The sequence below is a fragment of the Eurosta solidaginis genome, chromosome 3 (assembly GCF_040869045.1).
Source record: "Eurosta solidaginis isolate ZX-2024a chromosome 3, ASM4086904v1, whole genome shotgun sequence".
In the NCBI taxonomy this organism is placed as follows: domain Eukaryota; kingdom Metazoa; phylum Arthropoda; class Insecta; order Diptera; family Tephritidae; genus Eurosta; species Eurosta solidaginis.
The window spans coordinates 143,097,202-143,123,434 of record NC_090321.1 but is presented as its reverse complement, the minus strand read 5'-3'; the positions used below and the strand labels follow the sequence as shown (position 1 = coordinate 143,123,434).

The 26,233-nt window shown below is 43.2% G+C and overlaps 1 protein-coding gene and 1 long non-coding RNA gene across 4 annotated transcripts in view; one reads left to right on the top strand and one right to left on the bottom strand.

Annotated features, from left to right (window-relative positions):
• Positions 1-26,233, bottom strand: part of LOC137246669 (transcription factor E4F1-like) — a 123,413-nt gene that overhangs the window by 94,364 nt on the left and 2,816 nt on the right. The window lies entirely within an intron of this gene.
• On the top strand, positions 1,991-26,087 carry LOC137246668 (uncharacterized). 3 transcript variants are annotated; one of them, XR_010951638.1, is made up of 4 exons: positions 1,991-2,473; positions 2,550-2,752; positions 2,812-3,042; positions 25,678-26,087. It is a non-coding gene; the product is annotated as an uncharacterized lncRNA (long non-coding RNA). The 3 variants fall into 3 exon arrangements; XR_010951636.1 differs by having other exon boundaries at positions 1,993-2,473; positions 2,550-2,739; positions 25,678-26,084; XR_010951637.1 differs by having other exon boundaries at positions 1,993-2,477; positions 2,550-2,739; positions 25,678-26,084.

Below are 26,233 nucleotides of genomic sequence, written 5' to 3'. Positions count from 1 at the left end.
AACTAATAAGACGGGGTTGAAAACCAAGTAGACCGAATTTATAAATAAGTAATGGGTGTGATACTTTGTCGAAAGCTTTACTGAAATGTGTGTAAATTACATCAGTGTGAAGGACTTTTCTAAATCCATTAGAAACGTGAGTGGTAAATTACTGTCAATTGGTGATAGTTGATTTGCCCTTACAGAACCCATGTTGCGAGCTTGCAATTATGGGGGGAAATAGAGAACGTTAGGTGGTGGGTAGAAATAGCTTCAAATAACTGTAGGATATCGGATAACATTGCTATGCCCCGGTAGTTTTTTATTGAAGGCCTGCTTCCAATAATTTTACTAACCCATATCAATTGGTATCAGTTATTGGGGCCTTAACCTAAAAATCGTTAAATTTTCATAAAAATGAAGAAAACGCAAAAATTACAAACATATACCATAAAAAATAAGTCTCTTACTCAAAACGTATCCAAAAAAAGTAAATAAAATCTACAAAAAGTTAATAAATTCTCCAACTTAAATATTTTTAAGTTATGGATATGGCTAAACACCAACAACCAATTGGTAGGGCGTTGTGGTGTGGCACCATTGACCAGTTACATTTATTTCCATAAGGTTGGTTGTATCAGCTGTTTTAAACGGCCCTTTAATGAGTCGGTGGATTAACCGACACTGGCGCTAGCTGACATGAAAAAGTAGCCAACTTGCCACAAATCACAGACATAAGGATAAGGCTCCATTACTGATACTTAGCATAGACTTGACTTGGCTTGCGAACTGTCACTTACAGTTCTGTTAAATGAACATTGCATGTTACTGATTACTCAAAACTTAACTTGACTTAGAAGTCTGTTGAATTTTGATTTTCTATGTAAGTTCTAAGTGACGTTTACATTTTGAGATGCCATTTGTTTGTTTCCATTTCATTTTGACATTTTGTCGTATAAATTGACATTTATTTAAAAATAAATTTCAACGCTGATTATGATGCCAGATTTTATGCGCCAAGTGGAGTATAATCGTGGCTAAGTTGCCAAGTTTACGCCAAGTCAAGTCAAGTCTATGCTAAATATCAGTAATGGGGGCTATAAGATTGTGCATTGCGCATGTAAACAAAAGATCAGCTGTTTTTGATGACGTAGAAATAGCTAATTTTCATTTAGCCGCGCTTTTATATACGTGTATTTGGCGTTATTTGTGAGAGTTTTAATTAAATAAATCTATTAACAATACTTTGTTCTGTGTTTGGGTGTAAAAACAACAACAGGAAAATCAGTGAAAACAAATGGAGATTTTTCCATTTTCCAAAGGATGCAGTAATGGCTAAGAAATAGCTTCATTTTTGCCGCCGAAAGGACGTAGTGAATCTCAAAACAGCATGCATATGTGAAGTGCATTTTACTCCACCCACCATTAGGTGGTCTTGCAAGCTCCATGTGATGTTCAAGCACGTTGTCTGATATGCCTACATCATTGTCTTATCAGCATCCTGTCGCCCTTTACATTAGGTGGTCTTGCAAGCTCCAAGTGCTGTTCAAGTTCGTTGTCTGATATGCATACATCATTGTTACATACTAAATATTACATACGCAATGAAAATGCGGACAAAAAAACAACAACAAACAAAAACTTATTGCGCTCATTTGTATTCGGGGATGCACGAAATTGTAAATCTAAGTGCAACATTCTATGTTAATGATAATTTTGTTGTGATTTGATGATTATTAATTGGTACATGTTATAATGATGAATATTAGAAAGCAGCTGCTGCTGTATACACCCACACACATTAAATATGTATGTTTTTCGCTAGCAATTGCATATCCGTTAAATATTTGATAATGTGCACTTTTGCTTCAGCCTTTTGTCGTACGCCGAAGGTATTTAGCATATCCGTTACCACCATACCAAATGATTGATCCTCGGCGCTTACCGCTTGTGTCATCGAATTTTGGAATATCTTACCCTACAAGACGGAGGTAACTAGTTCACCCACACATTCAAAGCTTTTTTCGCTCTCCACTAACACATCGACGTTTCTTGCTGTCATCGAAATGACAGCGTCATCTTAATACGACAATTTATTAATTATTCCGGGAAACATTTTAAAACGATGAAAAACTATAATTGTGGTAATTAAACTAAAAAAGTGCTTGTGCTACGGACCTTTAGGTGTGACGTGTGTTAGCTGTTTAGGCACTTCTAAATTAACTAGAGGCAGCCAAGTCCTCTTGCCACCAATTGGAATTGGAAGATTCGATTTCTAAAACTAAAAAAGGTAACGTTTTCAAGACAGTGCACAACCTAAACAAAGGTTGTATCAAAAGACGCGTGTCGAGATCCGTTTTTAGAATCTGAAAGTTGTATAGAATCGACGGGATGGCCTAGAAGGTTTCAGGTGGTCATACTAAATCGCTCCCGGGGAGTGTCCTTATCGCTACAACCAAAGCAACATTATTTACTCTCTGCTTTTCATTCATACGTATGTGTATTTTTAAATAATAAAAAAAATGTTATATTATTCTAATATATATCATCTCTGCCGGGGTGCGATTCAGCTCAGGATATGCCAAAACAACAAGAAACCCACAATTAAATGCAGATTCACGTGTCATTTGCCAAGGATTTACCGGTAAACAAGGTACTTTCCACAACCAACATGCTTTGGAATACGGTACAAAATTGGTTGGTTGTATTTTCCCAAAAAAGGGTGGAACTACGCATCTTGGTTTGCCAGTATTTGCTTCGGTAATTTATATTGGTTTGTATTGATTAAAAATTGCAATAGTAGATAATGCAATGTGAATTAAAATTGAATAGGTAGCCGAAGCAAAAAATGCAACTGATCCGCATGCAACTGTTGTTTATGTGCCGCCACCGGGAGCTGCTGCTGCTATCATAGCAGTATTACAAGCACGACATTTCTTTGATTGGTTGCATAATCGAAATTGTGCCCTAACATGATATGGTTCGCGTTAAGCACGCTATGTTAAAGCAAAATAAATCTCGTCTAGTCAGGCCCGATTGTCCAGGATCATCGCACCAGAAAGGGTAAGTAAATTGCCTACCATATTAAATATATAAACAACATGTATGAATTTGTTAGTGATAATTTGTCATGCTTTTGTTGATAATCAACTGAAGAAGGCAAATACCAAAGAGTTCGAAGTTCATGTAAATACCAATTGATTTCTTTAAATGGCGTTTGGAGAACAAACCCCATATGTATGTATGCATACAACTGCACAGAAAGGGAGGGATTAATTAATTATGATCAGTAGATTTATAGGATTTTTCTGAAGGTATATTATTAGGCTTTTCCGGTCTAAGTTTTTGTTTTTAAGTGCGAAATAAAATTAAATGATTCCACTTTTCTAACCCAACGTTTCGCTAATAACTTTTTAGCATCATCAGGGGTATGTGTTTATTTGTTAAATCTGTTACAAACAACAAAATACAAAAATGTTAAATTACATACAATTCTATTGAGTTTGATAAATCCGTATGAAAAATCAACTAAAAACAGATAATAATACATGAAAAACCAACTTACAATATTGCACCTTGCCGAGGGGTTTTCCTCTTTTGAAATTATTTAAAACTATTGTCTTTGAACATACAACACTTTTGAAAAACATAACAACATTGAACATTTATGGACAGTAAATCAATACCAACTTAACGCTATGGTAATCTCGTCAATACTAAAAACTATTTTCCTAAACACGTAATGTAAGCAGATGCTATATTGTCTGTATCTTCTTTCTTGTTAATCGTCTTTTCTCTTCTTTCCATGATTCTCAGGCTTTCTAAAGTGTATCTTGTTGTTTCTTTCCGTTCCCTGTCAATAATCTTCGCATTAGTAAAGTCAGCTGAGTGTCCACTTGATATTATGTGTTGTGATAACGCTGTACTGTTCTTTTGTTTTCTTATATCCGCTTCATGTTCGCCTAGTCTAACACCTAAGGGACGCTTTGTTGTGCCAATATATATTTTGCCGCATTCTTCGTTTGGTTTTCCTTTACAAGTAATTTCGTAAATAACGTTGTTTTGTTGATGGAGATCTACAGGACACTTTGTTATTGTAAATATCGTTGACAAAGTGCGGTTTGACTTATAGGCAAGTGTTGTGTTAGTTGTTTTTATTATGCTGTGATCAATATTTTCGGTAAGCTTGGGTATGTATGTGACGCTGTAAAACTTTTTCGCTGCTTTCGTTTCTAAATTTGTTCTTATGTTAGGTTGGTTGCTGGATTTCATGTGTAACGTAACGTTACAATAACGTAACTCCCCCTGTATTTCCTTATTCACCTAAACCTGAACCTCCCTGTACTTATTTTGCTATAGCATAGCCAACAACCACTTCTTTTATAGCATATTCAACAACCAACTAAATTGCGAACCAATGAAAATCACAATAATGGTGCGTTGAATTCTCAACCAGTTTGCGTCACCACCCATATAAACACTGAATTTGCATTTTCGCAATTCAGTCCTCGCAGGTGAGCCAGCGGGAGTGGATGTCTTTTTAAAGACATATTTTTCCCTCCTGCTAGCTGGCTGAGTGGAAGGGGCGCCGTCATGGCGCGAGTCACCCTTCACTTAGGTAAGGACGACGGGGAGGATGCCTTGTGCTACTTTGCCCCCCGCGCCCTCCTAGGTGTTGAATGGCCCGACGCCCTCATGGCCATTTAACCCCTCCCCCTCAGTTCTAGCTTAGGCTGGCTGAGTGGAAGGGGCGCTGTCATGGCGCGGGTCACCCTTCACTTAGGTAAGGACGACGGGGAGGATGCCTTGTGCTACTTTGCCCCCCGCGCCCTCCTAGGTGTTGAGCGGCCCGATGCCTTCATGACATTTCACCCCTTCCCCTCAGCTCTGGTTTCGGCCGTGAGCCGATGCGTGCGCACAGGGGCTACCGCTGCGCCGTTAAGGTGCACTTCCCCTCCTCCCACGGGTCGACCCACGGTGTATCGGCTGGTACAACCCCGCCCCCCTTACGCACCTTCTACTAGTGTGCAAGTAGGGAGGCGGGGGTGTCCAGCGGTGAAACCAGCACTAACGAGTCCTCGCAGTCTCTTGCGCAGGTGACTGACCCCGCGACTACCACAGCTGCCGAAGAAGAGCGACTAGAGATCCCGTTGCAGCCGACCGACCAATACCAGCCCGTTGGTACGCCTATCCGACCCCGCCCGGAACACGCAGCCGCTGTCCAGGTAAACCCCGTCGCCGGCCTATTTTCTCTCTCTCTCTCTGCCCTTGTACGCGCTCCGTAGCCCACCGCCGCTGCCGTCGCACCGTCGCCCCTCTGGTGCCACCGCTGCTACGACGACCGTTGGCCGTTCGCCATCCTACCGCCGTTAAGCCGCTGTATCCGTCCCGCCGCTGCTACGACGACCGTTGGCCGTTCGCCATCCTACCGCCGTTAAGCCGCTGCATCCGTCACGCCGCTGCTACGATGACCGTTGGCCGTTCGCCATCCTACCGCCGTTGAGCCGCTGTATCCGTCCCGCCGCTGCTACGACGACCGTCGGCCGTTCGCCATCCTACCGCCGTTGAGCCGCTGCATCCGTCACGCCGCTGCTACGACGACCGTTGGCCGTTCGCCATCCTACCGCCGTTAAGCCGCTGCACCCGTCACGTCGCTGCTACAACGACCGTTGGCCGCTCGCCATCCTACCGCCGTTAAGCCGCTGCATCCGTCACGCCGCTGCTACGACGACCGTTGGCCGTTCGCCATCCTACCGCCGTTGAGCCGCTGTACCCGTCCCGCCGCTGCTACGACGACCGTTGGCCGTTCGCCATCCTACCGCCGTTGAGCCGCTGCATCCGTCACGCCGCTGCTACGACGACCGTTGGCCGTTCGCCATCCTACCGCCGTTAAGCCGCTGCATCACCGTCCATCCAGTTCGCTGGTGCCGTCACTTCGTCTATACCGCTACACCCATCCGTCCGCTAATACTGTCCGCCGTCCAGCCACTGCGCTCATACTACTGTACCAATCCGTCCGCTAATACTGTCCGCCGTCCGGCCGCCGCGCTGATCCCGCCGCTGCTCCCGGACAACCGTACCATCCCGCCCGCTACTGCACCGCCGCTAAACCACCATACCGACCCCTCCGCTACTACTACGCCTATTAGCCACCGCCTCCATCTTTGCACGGAAAGCTGCTGTCCGCCTAATATCCCCAGCCGTGTGTGCGTGCGTTCGTAACACATAAATATCGTGTATTTATTCAGTAGGGGTTTGTGGGACCTTTACTCGACTCTGGATTGACTGAGTGTTACCCCAGCCTTAGACAAAACCCACCTCATAAATGGCGCCCGAACAGGGACCCTCCTCCGCAGATGACCGTGGAAAAACAACTACAACCACCACCAACACTGCCGGGGCGGGTTCGACGAACGCACCGCTAGAAACAACACACACACAGGCTCCGGAAGGCACGCTGCTGAACACCGACTCGCTCAATTGGATCTACCTACTTAGGAAGGAGAAGCTGATCGAGGAGTGCAAGGAACACCGAATCGACGTGGAAGGCCAAACCGTAGCCGAGCTGCGCCGCGCACTGAGTACTTACGTGCGAGCGAAACGCGCCAGGAAATCCAGTGAAGACCTGTTGAAAGAGCTGGAACGAGAAGTGAACGAGGAAGAGGGGAAGTTCGCTACGCTACCCCAGCCAACAACAAAGCCGATCCCTTCAATCCAGATCCACAGCCCACAGCCGCACGGAGGAAAGGGAGAGAACGCATTACCAAAACGAGACGAAATGAGCGACGGTGAACTTATGAATACCGTTCGCCGCTGGGACTTGCACTTTTCGGGGGAGGAGTCACTGCACGAATTTCTTGAGAGGATAGAGGAGCTTGCCGAATGCTACCGCATCCCCGTCGACCGACTCCTCCCAACACTGCCGGAGCTTCTACGTGGGAAAGCACTGCAATGGTACCGCGTCCGTAAGCAACACATACACCGCTGGAGCGATCTGCGGAGGGAGGTGCAAAATTTTTTTCACCCGACGATGTGCGAAGAGAATCACCTCGAACGGATCTATGATGGTCTACGCGTGGAATACCGCCTTTTTGTCAAACGCAGCGAGTTTAGGACGATCGAGGAACTCCTGGGGCTAACGGAAGAGTATGAGCTGTTAAGAGGCGAGGAAGCGAAACAGGGAAAAATGGTGGCCCACAGCCTATACCACCTACCCATGGAATACGACAGCAAAGAGTGCTGTTGGCGCTGCAAGGAACGCGGACACCACCGCTTCCAATGTAAGGGCCCCTGGAGGAAGTTCTGCTCCCGGTGTGGCCAAGACAACATCCTCTCCAGGGACTGCCCATGCCCTCCGACTAGCCCAACTACCGAGAACGCACCCCGAACGCCGTCCAACGCTATTAAAGGAAGCCGCCAAGCACCGTACGTCCGACCAGAGAAGCCGAAGGAACCACCCGCCAGCAAATCGACCGCAAAACCACAAGTAGATGGCCGATTCTATATACCAGTGCTCATCGAGGACATGAGCGTGCGCGCACTAGTGGACACCGGCGCCACCCTATCCTATGTAGATGACACCGTACGGAAACACCTAGAAAAGAACAACATCAAGGCGCGCCCCAACAAGCGAAGCACCCAGCTGGCAGATCAGACGTGTGTCTTTACCTCGAACTCCTACCCGGCAAGGATTGTGTATCAAGGACGAACCACAGACGCGATGCTATCCGTTATCCCAAACTTGGCCGAACAGGTAATCCTCGGAATGGACTTCCTAAGACAGAGGGGAATCATCCTCACGCTGGATGGTCAGCCGCTAGAGGCCACCGTGACCAAGAGAGCACCCGAACTGGATACGCTATGTGCATTGACGAGCCGAGAACACCTGAGCGACGAACAAAACACGGAACTGGGAAACTTCCTGGCGCATCACCAAAAGCGGTTTGGAGAAATCATCGGACCAAGCACTGCAGCCGAGCATACGATTCGTCTCAAACACAACCGACCGCTGAAGCAACGATACTACCCCCGCAACCCGGCCATGCAACAAGTCATCAACGAAGAGGTAGACGAGCTATTAGCAGGAGGAAGGATAGAACCATCGCGAAGCGCGTACAGCTCGCCAATCGTGCTAGTCCGCAAAAAACCGGGCACGTGGAGGATGTGCATCGATTACCGTCAACTCAACGCCGCCAGCGAACCAGACGCTTACCCGTTGCCGCAAATTGGAGCCATTCTCGACCAGCTGAAAGAGGCGAAATTCATCTCGACCATTGACTTGAAGAACCGCTACTGGCAAATCCCGCTCGCCAGAGCATCCCGACCATACACCGCATTTACAGTTCCTGGCAGAGGGTTGTTCCAGTGGAAAGTCATGCCATTTGGCCTACACTCTGCTCCGGCTACCTTTCAACGCGCTCTGGATTCGATACTTGGACCCGAACTCCAACCAAAAGTTTTCGCCTACCTGGACGATATCATCGTATTGGGAGACACCTTCGCAGAACACTTGGCGATCTTGAGGGAAGTGTTCGAGCGCCTACAAAGACACAGGATGCAAGTAAACTTCGAAAAATGCAGCTTCGTCCAGCAACAACTCCATTACCTAGGACATATCATCAGTTCGAAAGGAATTCACACCGATCCAGCAAAAGTATCCGCTGTACAGGAGATGCCCGCACCGAAAACGCTCAAAGAGCTCCGCCGTTTTCTTGGACTCGCGTCATGGTACCGCCGCTTCGTGGCAGACTTCTCTACGCTCGCCGCGCCGCTTAACCAACTGCTGAAAAAGGGACAAGTCTGGAAATGGGAGGCGCAACAAAATCACGCCTTCAAAGCACTCAAGGATAAGCTCGCCAGCGCGCCAATACTTTGTTGTCCGCACTTCTCTCGACCGTTTTTTCTCCAGACCGACGCGAGCGGAGAGGGCCTGGGCGTCGTGCTCTATCAACGCCATTCCGACCATGAGAACGTAGTAGCTTACGCCAGCCGAAGCCTAACCCAGCTGGAAAAGCGATACTCGGCCACCGAACAAGAATGCCTCGCCGTGCTATGGGGTATCCGTAAGATGAGACCGTACCTGGAGGGGTATCACTTCACCGTCATCACCGACCACCACTCACTAAAATGGCTGCACTCACTCCAAAACCCCTCTGGACGTCTGGCAAGATGGGCACTGGAATTGCAACAATATAATTTCGAGATAGAATACCGAAAAGGAGCACAGAACGTGGTAGCCGACGCACTCTCCCGCTGCCCGCTACAACACGCCGATGACGACATTTTGTACACCATAACCAACGGAACAAACGACTGGCACGAGAGGAAAGCAAGACAGGTGCGGCAAAAACCTCAAGCACATCCAGATTACCAGATCGTCGATAACCGACTCTTCCGCCACATTTCCCCGAGAAATCAACTGTCGCGGTCACCGCAATGGAAGCTGTGCATCCCAGCCGACCGACGAAAGGACGTACTACAGGAAGTCCACGACGCCGCCGCCGCCGGACATCTCGGGGTGAAGAAGACGCTTAAGAGAGCACAACAGAACTATTACTGGCCCGGGATGTTCCGCGATGTCCTCAAACACGTACGGAAGTGTATCAGATGCGCAGAATACAAAGTCGAGCAAAGACGCCCAGCAGGATTGATGGCAACCATGCAATCATCACGACCGTGGGAAATAGTAACCGCTGACTTCGTAGGGCCACTACCCCGTTCCAAGCAAGGAAATACTTGCCTCCTCGTAATGGTGGACAAATTCTCCAAGTGGGTGGAGTTGATCCCAGTGCGCCAAGCGACAACGGCACTCCAAGAAAGAGTCATATACCGATTTGGCTGCCCGAAAACCCTCCTCACAGACAATGGCAAACAATTCGTCGGGAAGGCATTAGCAACGTTTTTGAACGACCACCGCATCGATCACAAGTTTACGGCAGCCTACGCCCCGCACGAAAACCCCACCGAGCGAACCAACCGAGTCGTGAAAACCATGATGGCTCATCGATGCAAGGACGACCACCGCACCTGGGACCAGGAGATACCGCAAATAGCATTCGCGATAAACACGGCCAGCCACGAATCTACAACAGCATCAGCAGCAGAAATCAATTTCGGTAGAGACCTTACAGCACCGCAGCAAGTGCGCACGGAGGGAGCAGTACCAGCAGAGCCACCAACCGTACCACCGTCCATCACCAAGTTGTGGGACGAGATAAAAGGGCATCTAGCCAAAGCTTCAAAGCAACAGAAAAAACACTACGACTTACGCAGACGGCAATGGAAGCCACGTATAGGTGAGCAGGTGATGAAAAGGGACCACCCACTCTCATCCGCGGCAGACAAATTCGCCCAGAAGTTAGCACCAACATTTTCCGGCCCGTACTTGGTGATGGAATACGTTTCGACGAACACGGTAAAATTAGGCCACCCGGAGCAACCAAAGCGGCAACACGCACACGCACACTTGCAAGACTTAAAGCCGTACGAATCATAAACAACCCGTTTATCTCTCCATTCCAGGAACCAGACCATCCAACATGAGTCAAAAACACCGGCAACCCATACCACCGGACTCACCAAAACCAATACGGCCGTGGCACCCACCGTTTGAGGCAACATTATGGCCGGCAAACAAACCAAGGATACAACGCATACAAATTTTTCATGGGCCGCCAATAAACCACCTAATGGCCATCCGGGAGAAGGAGTCGGCGACAGAGCCGCAAGAACGGCACGCCCCCGAAACCAACGAAACAACAAAAACAGCGCAAAAAAAAAATTACCGGATCCCGAGGAATTTTTTAGAGAACTAAGGCTAAAACGCCCGGCCAACCAATCCAAGAAAACCTGGACATTCCGGTGGAAAGCACAGCGGGTGAGGGTAGAAGTGATAAATGACAAACACGCAAAGGTGTCACTCATGGGAACGAAACGAATCGTACCAATCGAATAAGGCACTGAAGAAGGAAGACGAGACCAACCAAAATTTTCTATTTTTATATATATATGCACCCTCTGTTAATTTTAAGAGAAAATGAAATGTGAATTATTTTTCTAATTACAAAAAAAAAAAAAAAAAATTAATTTTCATATATACATCTACATAACATCAAAAGGGAACGAGAGAAGTATGACAACGGATACAGTTCAGTACAACTCCACCCCCGACAAAAAAAAAAAAAAATTTTTTTTTTAAATTAATTAGAATGATGTTTTTTGCAATTGAACCTGAAATAGTAACATTAACTCTGTTAGACTTAAGTAGAATGACTCTGTATATTTTTGGAAAAAATATTTTTTTTTTTAAATAAAGTGCTTCGCCCACACGCACACCGGCATAATACCTAGGCCATGCCTGGAGATCCACCTTTCCCCCACCGCAGCTTTCCGTCAACCGAAGTGGGAGGGGGACTGTAACGTAACGTTACAATAACGTAACTCCCCCTGTATTTCCTTATTCACCTAAACCTGAACCTCCCTGTACTTATTTTGCTATAGCATAGCCAACAACCACTTCTTTTATAGCATATTCAACAACCAACTAAATTGCGAACCGATGAAAATCACAATAATGGTGCGTTGAATTCTCAACCAGTTTGCGTCACCACCCATATAAACACTGAATTTGCATTTTCGCAATTCAGTCCTCGCAGGTGAGCCAGCGGGAGTGGATGTCTTTTTAAAGACATATTTTTCCCTCCTGCTAGCTGGCTGAGTGGAAGGGGCGCCGTCATGGCGCGAGTCACCCTTCACTTAGGTAAGGACGACGGGGAGGATGCCTTGTGCTACTTTGCCCCCCGCGCCCTCCTAGGTGTTGAGTGGCCCGACGCCCTCATGGCCATTTAACCCCTCCCCCTCAGTTCTAGCTTAGGCTGGCTGAGTGGAAGGGGCGCTGTCATGGCGCGGGTCACCCTTCACTTAGGTAAGGACGACGGGGAGGATGCCTTGTGCTACTTTGCCCCCCGCGCCCTCCTAGGTATTGTGTGACCCGATGCCTTAATGACCATACAACCCCTCCCCCTCAGTCCTAGCTTTGGCTGGCTGAGTGGTAGGGGCGCCGTCATGGCGGGGGTCACCCTTCACTTAGGTAAGGACGACGGGGAGGATGCCTTGTGCTGCTTTGCCCCCCGCGCCCTCCTAGGTGTTGAGCGGCCCGATGCCTTCATGACATTTCACCCCTTCCTCTCAGCTCTGGTTTCGGCCGTGAGCCGATGCGTGCGCACAGGGGCTACCGCTGTGACGTTAAGGTGCACTTCCCCTCCGCCCACGGGTCGGCCCACGGTGTATCGGTTGGTACAACCCCGCCCCCCTTACGCACCTTCTACTAGTGTGCAAGTAGGGAGGCGGGGGTGTCCAGCGGTGAAACCAGCACTAACGAGTCCTCGCAGTCTCTTCCGCAGGTGACTGACCCCGCGACTACCACAGCTGCCGAAGAAGAGCGACTAGAGATCCCGTTGCAGCCGACCGACCAATACCAGCCCGTTGGTACGCCTATCCGACCCCGCCCGGAACACGCAGCCGCTGTCCAGGTAAACCCCGTCGCCGGCCTATTTTCTCTCTCTCTCTCTGCCCTGGTACGCGCTCCGTAGCCCACCGCCGCTGCCGTCGCACCGTCGCCCCTCTGGTGCCACCGCTGCTACGACGACCGTTGGCCGTTCGCCATCCTACCGCCGTTAAGCCGCTGTATCCGGCCCGCCGCTGCTACGACGACCGTTGGCCGTTCGCCATCCTACCGCCGTTAAGCCGCTGCATCCGTCACGCCGCTGCTACGACGACCGTTGGCCGTTCGCCATCCTACCGCCGTTGAGCCGCTGTATCCGTCCCGCCGCTGCTACGACGACCGTCGGCCGTTCGCCATCCTACCGCCGTTGAGCCGCTGCATCCGTCACGCCGCTGCTACGACGACCGTTGGCCGTTCGCCATCCTACCGCCGTTAAGCCGCTGCACCCGTCACGTCGCTGCTACAACGACAGTTGGCCGCTCGCCATCCTACCGCCGTTAAGCCGCTGCATCCGTCACGCCGCTGCTACGACGACCGTTGGCCGTTCGCCATCCTACCGCCGTTGAGCCGCTGTATCCGTCCCGCCGCTGCTACGACGACCGTTGGCCGTTCGCCATCCTACCGCCGTTGAGCCGCTGCATCCGTCACGCCGCTGCTACGACGACCGTTGGCCGTTCGCCATCCTACCGCCGTTAAGCCGCTGCATCACCGTCCATCCAGTTCGCTGGTGCCGTCACTTCGTCTATACCGCTACACCCATCCGTCCGCTAATACTGTCCGCCGTCCAGCCACTGCGCTCATACTACTGTACCAATCCGTCCGCTAATACTGTCCGCCGTCCGGCCGCCGCGCTGATCCCGCCGCTGCTCCCGGACAACCGTACCATCCCGCCCGCTACTGCACCGCCGCTAAACCACCGTACCGACCCCTCCGCTACTACTACGCCTATTAGCCACCGCCTCCATCTTTGCACGGAAAGCTGCTGTCCGCCTAATATCCCCAGCCGTGTGTGCGTGCGTTCGTAACACATAAATATCGTGTATTTATTCAGTAGGGGTTTGTGGGACCTTTACTCGACTCTGGATTGACTGAGTGTTACCCCAGCCTTAGACAAAACCCACCTCATACATGATTTCTTGGTTTATTAGATCTCGTATTAAATTATTAGGATAATTGTTGCTGCGTAAAATATTATAAATTTTTTGTATATTGGCATTATGAAAAGTTTTGTGGCTTAAGGTCAAAATTTTATGTATGAAATTTTTTGCTGTATTAATCTTATATTTGGTCGGCTGCGAGGAAAGGTAGTTTATTAGGCGTCCTGAAGAGGTAGGTTTTGAATACCAGTCAAGAAAAAGGTTGTGTTTCTCCCTATGGATGCAGACATCAAGAAAAGGTATTTTGGAGTTGGCTTCTATTTCCATTGTAAATTGCAGTTTTTTGTGATATTTATTCAGAATATCTAGAATAATGTTCGCGTCGTTACGTTTAATTATCGCCAAGAGATCGTCTACATATTTACATATAAATTTTATGTCTATATCAACTCGTTTCTTAAGTTCCAAAATAGCATTGTCAAGTAAGTCATCCATAACAATGTCAGCTATTGTAGGTGAAATTGGATTGCCCATAGGCATTCCAAACGTTTGCGTATAAACCTTATTATCAAACATAAAATAATTATTATCTTTAAGGCAGAAATCTAGTATCTCCTGGAATTTCGGCTTTGGAATATTGGTTTTTTCTTTTATTTGGTTCCATTTTCCTAGAATTATTTTCGAGGCTAACATTGTTGGTATGTTAGTGAACAATGAAACGACATCAAAGGACACTAGAACTTCATCATCACATAACCTTATATTGGCTAATCTATCTTTTAGGTTGAACGAATTCTTAACATTGTATTTTTCCGATATTAAAGCTTGTAGAATATCTCCAACGTAATTTGACAATTTGTAGCAGGGGACCATAACTGAAGAAACAATAGGACGTAAAGGCATTTCAGGCTTATGTATTTTTGGCAATCCATATATTCTAGGTGCCAAAGCCGCAGAGCAAGTGAGTTGTTGTTTCTCTTTATAATTGATATGTTTGTTTTTGTAAAGCTCGTCCACTATTCTGTTGTTTTTCTTTTGTAAAGTATTTGTAGGGTCAGTTCTTGTTGCTTTATAAGTGCTTTTGTCTTCGATTAGCTTACTCATTTTCTCTATATACTCAGTTTTATACATTGCTACTGTTTTCTTTCCCTTGTCAGCCTCTGTTAAAACAATTTCGTTCTTGTATTTGCCGACGAACGCTTTCGCCTTATAAAATGCCGCTAATATAAATTTTTGGGCTTCATTATGCTTAATGTTACGCTTAAATTGAAGAATTCTATTGCTCACTTTGTTACGCGCAATTTCCTTATCCTTTTCGTTTTCTAATGATTGTATAATTTGTTCAATTTCAGCTATGATGTGTATAGGTGAAAAATTTGATTTTGTTGTTGGTACTGTGAATTTTTTACCAAGTGACAATATCCATTTAACTTCGTTAGGGAAATCAATCGTTGTTTTATTTACGAACCAGTTATCGTTTGTTGTTATGTTAAGCTTCTTCATTTTTTCGTTCTTAAGTTTATTTATTTTCGACGTAAGTATAGTTCTCTTTCTTTCTGCGATCCTGTGACTGAGGAAACTTTGCTTATTGACAAATGTGTTAAATTCGACCTCATTTAAAGTATATTTTAATTGCTGTTGAGCCTGATTTAATAGATCTTTTGTAAGCTTGATGTTAATGTTGGTTTGCTTAATTTCTAAATTTAATATTTTCATTAGAAAACTTTGTTTTGACTTATCAATCTGTTGTCTTATCTTTTCAGAAGTGGTGTTAATTTCAATGTGTCTGATTGAATTTGTTAGGTGATAAGGGATAAGTTCGTATCGTTTGCATTCTAAGAGAAATTTTAGATCTTCTTTATGCTTAGATAATTTCTGTATTTGTTTGCTGTAGTGTTTGAGGGATATGCATGCTAAATTTCCATGCTTATAGCTTATATGCTTGTAAAAATGCTTCATTTTGGTTGGCTTTGTAAATGTTGTTCGTAGCAGAAAAAATAAACAGATTATTCGGCAGGCCTTCCGAGTTTAAATATTATGTATTTCCGAACAGTTCTTATTGAATCTGAAGGTATATTATTAGGCTTTTCCGGTCTAAGTTTTTCTTTTTAAGTGCGAAATAAAATTAAATGATTCCACTTTTCTAACCCAACGTTTCGCTAATAACTTTTTAACATCATCAGGGGTATGTGTTTATTTTTTAAATCTGTTACAAACAACAAAATACAAAAATGTTAAATTACATACAATTCTATTGAGTTTGATAAATCCGTATGAAAAATCAACTAAAAACAGATAATAATATATGAAAAACCAACTTACAATATTGCACCTTGCCGAGGGGTTTTCCTCTTTTGAAATTATTTAAAACTATTGTCTTTGAACATACAACACTTTTGAAAAACATAACAACATTGAACATTTATGGACAGTAAATCAATACCAACTTAACGCTATGGTAATCTCGTCAATACTAAAAACTATTTTCCTAAACACGTAATGTAAGCAGATGCTATATTGTCTGTATCTTCTTTCTTGTTAATCGTCTTTTCTCTTCTTTCCATAATTCTCAGGCTTTCTAAAGTGTATCTTGTTGTTTCTTTCCGTTCCCTGTCAATAATCTTCGCATTAGTAAAGTCAGCTGAGTGTCCACTTGATATTATGTGTTGTGATAACGCTGTACTGTTCTTTTGTTTTCTTATATCCGCTTCATGTTCGCCTAGTCTAACACCTAAGGGACGCTTTGTTGTGCCAATATATATTTTGCCGCATTCCTCGTTTGGTTTGTCTTTACAAGTAATTTCGTAAATAACGTTGTTTTGTTGATGGAGGTCCACAGGACACTTTGTTATTGTAAATATCGTTGACAAAGTGCGGTTTGACTTATAGGCAAGTGTTGTGTTAGTTGTTTTTATTATGCTGTGATCAATATTTTCGGTAAGCTTGGGTATGTATGTGACGCTGTAAAACTTTTTCGCTGCTTTCGTTTCTAAATTTGTTCTTATGTTAGGTTGGTTGCTGGATTTCATGATTTCTTGGTTTATTAGATCTCGTATTAAATTATTAGGATAATTGTTGCTGCGTAAAATATTATAAATTTTTTTGTATATTGGCATTATGAAAAGTTTTGTGGCTTAAGGTCAAAATTTTCTGTATGAAATTTTTTGCTGTATTAATCTTATCAAGCTTACAAAAGATCTATTAAATCAGGCTCAACAGCAATTAAAATATACTTTAAATGAGGTCGAATTTAACACATTTGTCAATAAGCAAAGTTTCCTCAGTCACAGGATCGCAGAAAGAAAGAGAGCTATACTTACGTCGAAAATAAATAAACTTAAGAACGAAAAAATGAAGAAGCTTAACATAACAACAAACGATAACTGGTTCGTAAATAAAACAACGATTGATTTCCCTAACGAAGTTAAATGGATATTGTCACTTGGTAAAAAATTCACAGTACCAACAACAAAATCAAATTTTTCACCTATACACATCATAGCTGAAATTGAACAAATTATACAATCATTAGAAAACGAAAAGGATAAGGAAATTGCGCGTAAAAAAGTGAGCAATAGAATTCTTCAATTTAAGCGTAACATTAAGCATAATGAAGCCCAAAAATTTATATTAGCGGCATTTTATAAGGCGAAAGCGTTCGTCGGCAAATACAAGAACGAAATTGTTTTAACAGAGGCTGACAAGGGAAAGAAAACAGTAGCAATGTATAAAACTGAGTATATAGAGAAAATGAGTAAGCTAATCGAAGACAAAAGCACTTATAAAGCAACAAGAACTGACCCTACAAATACTTTACAAAAGAAAAACAACAGAATAGTGGACGAGCTTTACAAAAACAAACATATCAATTATAGAGAGAAACAACAACTCACTTGCTCTGCGGCTTTGGCACCTAGAATATATGGATTGCCAAAAATATATAAGCCTGAAATGCCTTTACGTCCTATTGTTTCTTCAGTTATGGTCCCCTGCTACAAATTGTCAAATTACGTTGGAGATATTCTACAAGCTTTAATATCGGAAAAATACAATGTTAAGAATTCGTTCAACCTAAAAGATAGATTAGCCAATATAAAATTATGTGATGATGAAGTTCTAGTGTCCTTTGATGTCGTTTCATTGTTCACTAACATACCAACAATGTTAGCCTCGAAAATAATTCTAGGAAAATGGAACCAAATAAAAGAAAAAACCAATATTCCAAAGCCGAAATTCCAGGATATACTAGATTTCTGTCTTAAAGATAATAATTATTTTATGTTTGATAATAAGCTTTATACGCAAATGTTTGGAATGCCTATGGGCAATCCAATTTCACCTACAATAGCTGACATTGTTATGGATGACTTACTTGACAATGCTATTTTGGAACTTAAGAAACGATTTGATATAGACATAAAATGTATATGTAAATATGTAGACGATCTTTTGGCGATAATTAAACGTAACGACGCGAACATTATTCTAGATATTCTGAATAAATATCACAAAAAACTGCAATTTACAATGGAAATAGAAGCCAACTCCAAAATACCTTTTCTTGATGTCTGCATCCATAGGGAGAAACACAACCTTTTTCTTGACTGGTATTCAAAACCTACCCCTTCAGGACGCCTAATAAACTACCTTTCCTCGCAGCCGACCAAATATAAGATTAAAACAGCAAAAAATTTCATACATAAAATTTTGACCTTAAGCCACAAAACTTTTCATAATGCCAATATACAAAAAATTTATAATATTTTACGCAGCAACAATTATCCTAATAATTTAATACGAGATCTAATAAACCAAGAAATCATGAAATCCAGCAACCAACCTAACATAAGAACAAATTTAGAAACGAAAGCAGCGAAAAAGTTTTACAGCGTCACATACATACCCAAGCTTACCGAAAATATTGATCACAGCATAATAAAAACAACTAACACAACACTTGCCTATAAGTCAAACCGCACTTTGTCAACGATATTTACAAAACAAAGTATCCTGTAGATCTCCATCAACAAAACAACGTTATTTACGAAATTACTTGTAAAGGAAAACCAAACGAAGAATGCGGCAAAATATATATTGGCACAACAAAGCGTCCCTTAGGTGTTAGACTAGGCGAACATGAAGCGGATATAAGAAAACAAAAGAACAGTACAGCGTTATCACAACACATACTATCAAGTGGACACTCAGCTGACTTTACTAATGCGAAGATTATTGACAGGGAACGGAAAGAAACAACAAGATACACCTTAGAAAGCCTGAGAATCATGGAAAGAAGAGAAAAGACGATTAACAAGAAAGAAGATACAGACAATATAGCATCTGCTTACATTATGTGTTTAGGAAAATAGTTTTTAGTATTGACGAGATTACCATAGCGTTAAGTTGGTATTGATTTACTGTCCATAAATGTTCAATGTTTTTATGTTTTTCAAAAGTGTTGTATGTTCAAAGACAATAGTTTTAATTAATTTCAAAAGAGGAAAACCCCTCGGCAAGGTGCAATATTGTAAGTTGGTTTTTCATGTATTATTATCTGTTTTTAGTTGATTTTTCATACGGATTTACCAAACTCAATAGAATTGTATGTAATTTAACATTTTTGTATTTTGTTGTTTGTAACAGATTTAACAAATAAACACATACCCCTGATGATGCTAAAAAGTTATTAGCGAAACGTTGGGTTAGAAAAGTGGAATCATTTAATTTTATTTCGCACTTAAAAACAAAAACTTAGACCGGAAAAGCCTAATAATATACCTTCAGATTCAATAAGAACCGGTCGGAAATACATAATATAGGATTTTTATTATTTTCCCTGCGTCGCCGTTGCCATTACATTGCGTTAAGAGAGGACATCAACACCTTACCCACAACCAGTTAAAATTTTAGTATATTTTGCTCTTTCCATTACTGATTCAAAACGTGGGAAGTTATATATGTAGCATTCCATGGAGAATGGTAAATTTTAGCAGACTTTCGCATTGCGGTCATTATTAATATTCAATCCCTAGAAGGTTCAATGTAGTCATATCAATAGGTCCGGAGATGGTCGGGTTAGTACCTCATTGGTGCTTGTTACCGGAACGTAGATAGATAATTTATTGAGGATTGCCCAGTGACTTGCACATCTCCTTCACAGCACCTCATCGTAGCCGACTTCTTTGATGAACTCTAGCAGAGTTCTTGGCTTGAGGGATTAAATGTGGGAATGCACTGGCCATGGTGAGCCCATAAACTTAGCCCTACGATTTGAGATTGCTTCGTATTTTTGGAGGATATGGTCCGCCGTCTGCTGATCGATCACAAAATCGGCATGTGTTATTCGATAGTATGCCCACTTTCTGCATACGGCTGCTCAGTTTATAATGCCCTGTAAGAATAGCTCTTGGGATTCTTCGGTTATCTTTCGATAGGTCTATTATTGCCCTGTAGCGACTTGTGCTATAACTTCCTAACAGTAACTTAGATTGTCTCAAATCTGGCGTATTGTTCCAGTGTTCTTCTCTCTCCCCCCCCCCCCCCCCCCCTTCTCCTAATAAATGCCCCTGTGAGCCAACTGACAGGAACGGCTCGGGATCCATGGGTCATGCAGTTCCTGTGTCTCGTTCCCGGTTGTCCGCCTGCTCTTGTTGTAGCAGTGCTTCGCCCCATCCAATAGGTGCGACAGATCACAAATTGTCATCAATGTCCTCTAACGGGAGTCCAAGGAAACAGAAAGTTTCAACAGGGGTGGACCATAATGAGAGGAGTGTTAGAGGCGTTGGTTCCACAATACAGCTAAAGAGATGGTTGGTGTCATGTGGGGACATATTATAAGCAGGACATATGTTTTGTATGTCGAAGTTGATTCTGGATAGGTAAGAGTTTAACCTGTTACAGTATCCAGATCGATGTTGGGCTAGAGTGACTCCCGTTTCCTTAGGGAGAGTGCGTTCCAACTCTGCTAGTTTTTTTCTTTGAGTACAGGATTCACCGGGCAATTCCTGGCATAGAGGTCCGACGCCTGTTTGTGGAGTTCACTCAGGACCTGCTTGTGTTTTTCAGCTTCATACGGCTGTGTTCTCAGGTGCCGTATTTTCTCATAATGTAATGAGGGCGTGAACAACAAGAAGCCACAAAATATTTGTAAAAGTTAGGAGGACGTCGGGTTTTGGGATCAAGCCCAGAGCAACCTGTCCGATGCAACCATCCCTTGCACGTGACACACTGACAAGAGTATGACCGGGGTCAGGAGAAGGACACGGATTGGGTTCGATACCTTCCCGGAGGAGGAGAGTATAGCGCAGACCCGCTGCATGGATCTGCTGGGAGGATGATAATTTGTGGGAGTGACGCAACAAACTAAACACTAGAGTCCGCCTGCTCATTACCCTGTACTCCCCTGTGGCCTGGGACCCAGTGCAACAGTACTACGTTGTGCACCCAAGGACCAGTGCTGACTTTATTTCGAACGCCACAATTGCCTTTAGTGGGGCCTGACTGTTTGACTGAGTATGGCAATTGTTTCATTGGAGTATCAGCGCTGAAGGTTCAGCTTAGCGCACCAACATATAGCGAATACTTCCGCTTGAAAGCTGCTCGTATGTGCTTTTAGAGGTACTGATATTTTGGCTCTGGGTCCGGAGACTCTGGCTTCAATCCCCTCTGGCGTCTTCGAACCAGGGCCGTAGAGAGAAAATCCGAGCCCGGGACTAAAAAAAATTACGGGCCCCCTATAAAAAATCCACTAATACATTTGATCAACGTGAATTAATGACGTTTCATTCATAAATCATTATTGATGGATTACATCAAAAAAAATTTTTGCCACATCAACTAAATGGTTTTTGGCTAAGAGCTGACAATAAAATTAACACAGAATATTTACTATTTGTTTTATTTTATTGTAACGTAGAAATAAAATTCTCTTTTAACAGCCACATATTATTTCAAATAATCTTTTCTAGTTATTTGGTAACATTTTCATACATTTCTGATAAATTTAATGATGATTATAAATTTTAATTATTCAATATAGAATGTTCGGATATCAAAGAGTGGCTTTACTTGCTGTTTTCGCTGCAAAATTGTTTATAATAATATCAAAATTTAACTGTCTTTCCAAAACGGATGCAACACAAAGCGTGGCAAGTCCTAAAACTCGCTCTTTAGATGAACACGATCTATGAAAGTCTTTCATTCTTGAAAGGACGCTGAAGGAACGTTCTGCACTAGATACAGTGACAGGTAAAGTGCAAAAGGTATGTACGTAAACCAATACAAAAGTTGGGGGAAAATTGTATACATATTTTGAAAATAGACGGCATTTAGCAATTCCAATGGTGACAGACCTTTATCAAAATTTGCTTCGTAAATGTGTTTCAAGTGAATTATTTTGCATTCGAAGCTTTGAGAAATGTCTGACTTGTATTTTTCGACAAATTCTGCTGCGCTCGCCCGAACCGTAGTTTCATCCATGTCTTCAAATTACCACAAAGAGGAAAACGTCTCGTTTAAATTTCTCATAGTTGCAAACCGTTCAGTAATGCCAGTGATTACCGAATCAACGATCACCAAGAATGTATTGTTTTTGAAATCAGACTCTGAATCATCCGTAATCATCTCATTTAAATTATCTTCAGAACGCCTTTTGGGTTTTCTCTTTCGAATGTCCGGAAACTTTGGCGAGATGTTCAATTGAATAGCAACTGTTTTGCATTCGTTTAAAATTGTTTCCCATTGGTTCCTGATCAACTTCAAATCAGCTAATAAGGCATCTAGATGTCGGACCTCAACATCTGTGGTGGCGTCACTCGCTTGGAGGACCACGCTTCTTTCATTAATGGTAGGGTTTTGAACCAAATTCAGGACAGCAAGATACATTCGAACTTGTGGATGTACTTGAGAATGCCGGTAACATCGCCGTGTGCTTGCGCAGTCAAATTTGGCTTTTGGCTGAAAGACTATGAAGAGAGCTAGGTAGATTTTTTTTGAGGATGTCACATCGTTGTGGAGTGCTGCCGAAGAAAATAATTGCAGCCGTACATGGAACTTGGGATGGGGAGGAAGGTTTAATGTGGTCACATAAATCGTTCCCGAGATGGTCGGGCTAGCACCTTAATGGTGCTGTGGTACCGGAGCGTACCGGATCTGTATCCGGCAAAGGACCATCACATCGATAATACTCCTCAAAGCCTTCGGGGAGTAACCTTATCGCTACAACAACAACAACAACAATAGAGGTACTCATACCCCAGAAAATGGTCAACATTTATAGTGCATACAAAGAACATTTCAACTCACCAAATTCACTCATATTAACAGAGTATATGTGGAACTTAAGAGCGAATTGAGAGTTTCACAAAGTTGCACTGCCACACCGCCATTTTATACAGGGTAAAAGTGTAACGCTTTTGCGTTGCGAGCAGGCAAGAATTTTCACAAAAGAACGAAAAACCCCGTAAAGGCGTTGCCTGTTTTTTAGAATAGAACAACAACGCTTGCGTAACACTTTTTCCAGAAAAGAAAACACTTTTTCCAGAAAAGAAAACGCTATCATAGCTGCGGGCTGCACAAGGCGAGTAATCAGCATTCGAGTTTTTGTCGAGAATGTGACGTAGTGCTCCGTTGTAAGCTCCTTTCATATTGGCGCCGTTATCGTACCCTTGTGCACGACAATCTTCAATCATGTATGGCAAATTAGATCAGCGATTTTCTGAGCAGTTTTTTGGTTACAATTCACGAAAGCCAAAATCTGTTCTGGAATTGCAAATTTGTTGCTTTCGAATTGAAATGGAGTGAGCGCAAAATGAACGTAATCAACGTGACTAGCATCAAGCATAGCATCAACGATAATAGCAAAATACTTAGCTTTCTTGCCTTGATCTAATAAAGTTTCCCTCACATGCTTTGCACAAATTTCTATAAACTCGTTCTGAATGTCTGGGGAAAGATAGTGAACTTGTAAACGTTTGTGCTGCTATTGTGAAATCCTAACTTTCTCCAAATGATCTCTAAGTATCGGATCATAATGGCTTATGAGATCTTAGATGCCCAAAAAATGTCCATCCTTTCGCTTTTTGAAAAAAAAAAATAGTGTCCAAAATTCTATATAAAATTTCTTTCCACTTTTGAGTTTCAGTGATTAGCTGTTCATTGATAAGTGTATCAATTGTAGCCTCCTTTCAAATTAGGTTTTGTAAAGATCGCCATTGAATATAACATTTAATGTGATCTTCAGTATTTTCGTGTGATGGCAGTTTAGCGTATAGCTTCTTCCATACCTGGAATTTCGAATATTCGCCAGGACAACAAATTTTAGGTCGATTTAAAGTATTGGTGCTTAACAGACGACATGGTAGGCAATAAAAAGCATTGCTACTGGCACTCCACACCAACCAGTGACACTTCACTTTCTCTCCATTTGGCAAGATTCTGTTTAACAACGAGGTAGGAAATGCCTCGTCATGACAATCACGTGGAAAAATAACAGGGCACTTTTGATGACCTCGACGAATTATTTCGTTGACTTCTTCAGATCGCAAAAACTCATTATTCACGGTACCGATATCGAAGTCGTTTAAATAATCTAGACTTTGATACAAAGTTGGTGGTATTGTTGGAAGGCTTTTTGAAGATGAACCTTCATCAGTGTTACCACGAAAACTTTACGATTTCGGATTCACATATATTTTTGTTTGATATTTTTATTGTCTCCTCACTGTTCGAGGGACCAGGTAAAAAATCATTATCAATATTCGTTGCTTTTGAAATTCGGCTTAAAATTTCCACATGGAACAACTAAAGGCTCTCCTGAATTAAAAAAATGTCTTATTACCTCTAAATCGCGGGCCCCCCGAGAAATACCGGGCCCCTGAGAAATATCGTGCCCTGCGCTTGCCAGGCTAAGGATCCAGCTTTTAGGAGTGATAAAGCTGTCAGACCTAGAAGCAGCAAGTGGCTTAAGTCCTAGGAAGCTTCTATTATTTGTCAAGAGGACGGAGTTTTTTTATAACATAGGTCCTGGTTCTTGATAGGGTTTTCAGCTTGGTCGTTAAAACAAACTTCTGGTAACACTACGGACTCATTCAGTCTATGTGAGATCCTCATGAACCGGCAACTTCAACCTAACCTATATTTTGTGTTTTGGTTTTTACTTTAGAATCTACCGGTTAAGTAAGCGATGTCAGCTAACTAAGCGCCTTCAAGTGTAGATCCATAAGGAACATGAGGTCGCCAGAGCCTCGGCTGTTAAAGAAACAGGATTCGCCACGGGTAGGTGACATTGACAATTGGGTTGGAGAGCCTATATATTGCGCTGTCAACCCATTGAAAGGATTGCGCTACACAACCCCTTGAATCAATTTGGTATTTTAGTCGCCTCTTACGACAGGCATAGCTACCACGGGTATACTCTAAGCCCACTAACCCGCTGGAGCCATGAGAAGCGTGAGTGCACTTTGGGTGTCGCAAGGCAAGTTCAGTCGTGCCTGGTGTTGTTGGGTGAGCGGCCAGGCAAGGCAGCAGGGTACACATGCACGATTCAGGAGGATACCCTCGCTGAACCCAGAAAATCTGGGAAAATTAGATGTACTGCTCAGATCCAGCAAACGAGTATGTTCTGTACTGGCATATGATAAACTTGCAGACAACCAAACGTTTACTTTCCTGTCCAAAAGGGAATTTGTGCTCGGCACTGCTGCTAAAGAAAAATAGACGTAGTCATATCAATTCGTTCCCGGGTTACTGGGGGAAAGCAGTTTTAGCAGTACTTTGCCCGTTTCAATTTGCACATCCATTCAAAAAACTTCGCATAATGGATTAAACAGTCATCTGCATTTATTCGTTTTTGTTTTTGTAGCACGCCTAATTTACTATCTATTACCCCAACATCTATCAATTATCCCTTGTTATAATCTTCGGGTACCCCCGCTACCGGAAGATGCCTTGGCATGGTGGAAGTTCACTTGAATTTACTTTACAGGTCCTGATTCTGGTTATCTGAAATCCCCTTGAGTATCTTGTATTTATTAAGCACTTCCGGTTATATTAACAACTTATTATCTATCCTTACTGATATTCGTTTCTTTTTCATTCTAGGTAATTCGATTTGACGATGTGGGCATAGCAATATTCCAGCTGTGGCTGTAAGAAGAACGTACATTTGCTCAAACAAGAAAACTGCGACAACTGTCCGTCGGCCTTTTTAGTATCACATATAAGGCCCTACCACGCATATTATGGGAAAGGGTTAAGTTCAAACGCTCAACATCACCTGCAAATCGACTTTGATAGCACGCAATGGGGCTGCATATATTCCGGTATTATATCTACAACACTCATATCTATGCAAACTGATACTAACAACACCACCCGCGCAGGAAAAATTGAGCACCATCAGTGTGAGCTTCGAAACTCAAAATGGTTTCAGAAAGGGCACGACCACGAATGAGTTTACATCTTTACATATGTAGTTTGTACATATAAATATGCACATATGTAAGGTTTACTAGAAAATTAAGGAAATTATTTGTAAAAACCATTGTATACATAATTTATTCTTAATTAAATATTATTTAAACAAAAGGGACGCGTTTCATTCATATAAAAAGCGAATTGACAGAAGGTAACCGGTACGGGTAACCGATAGGCCAGT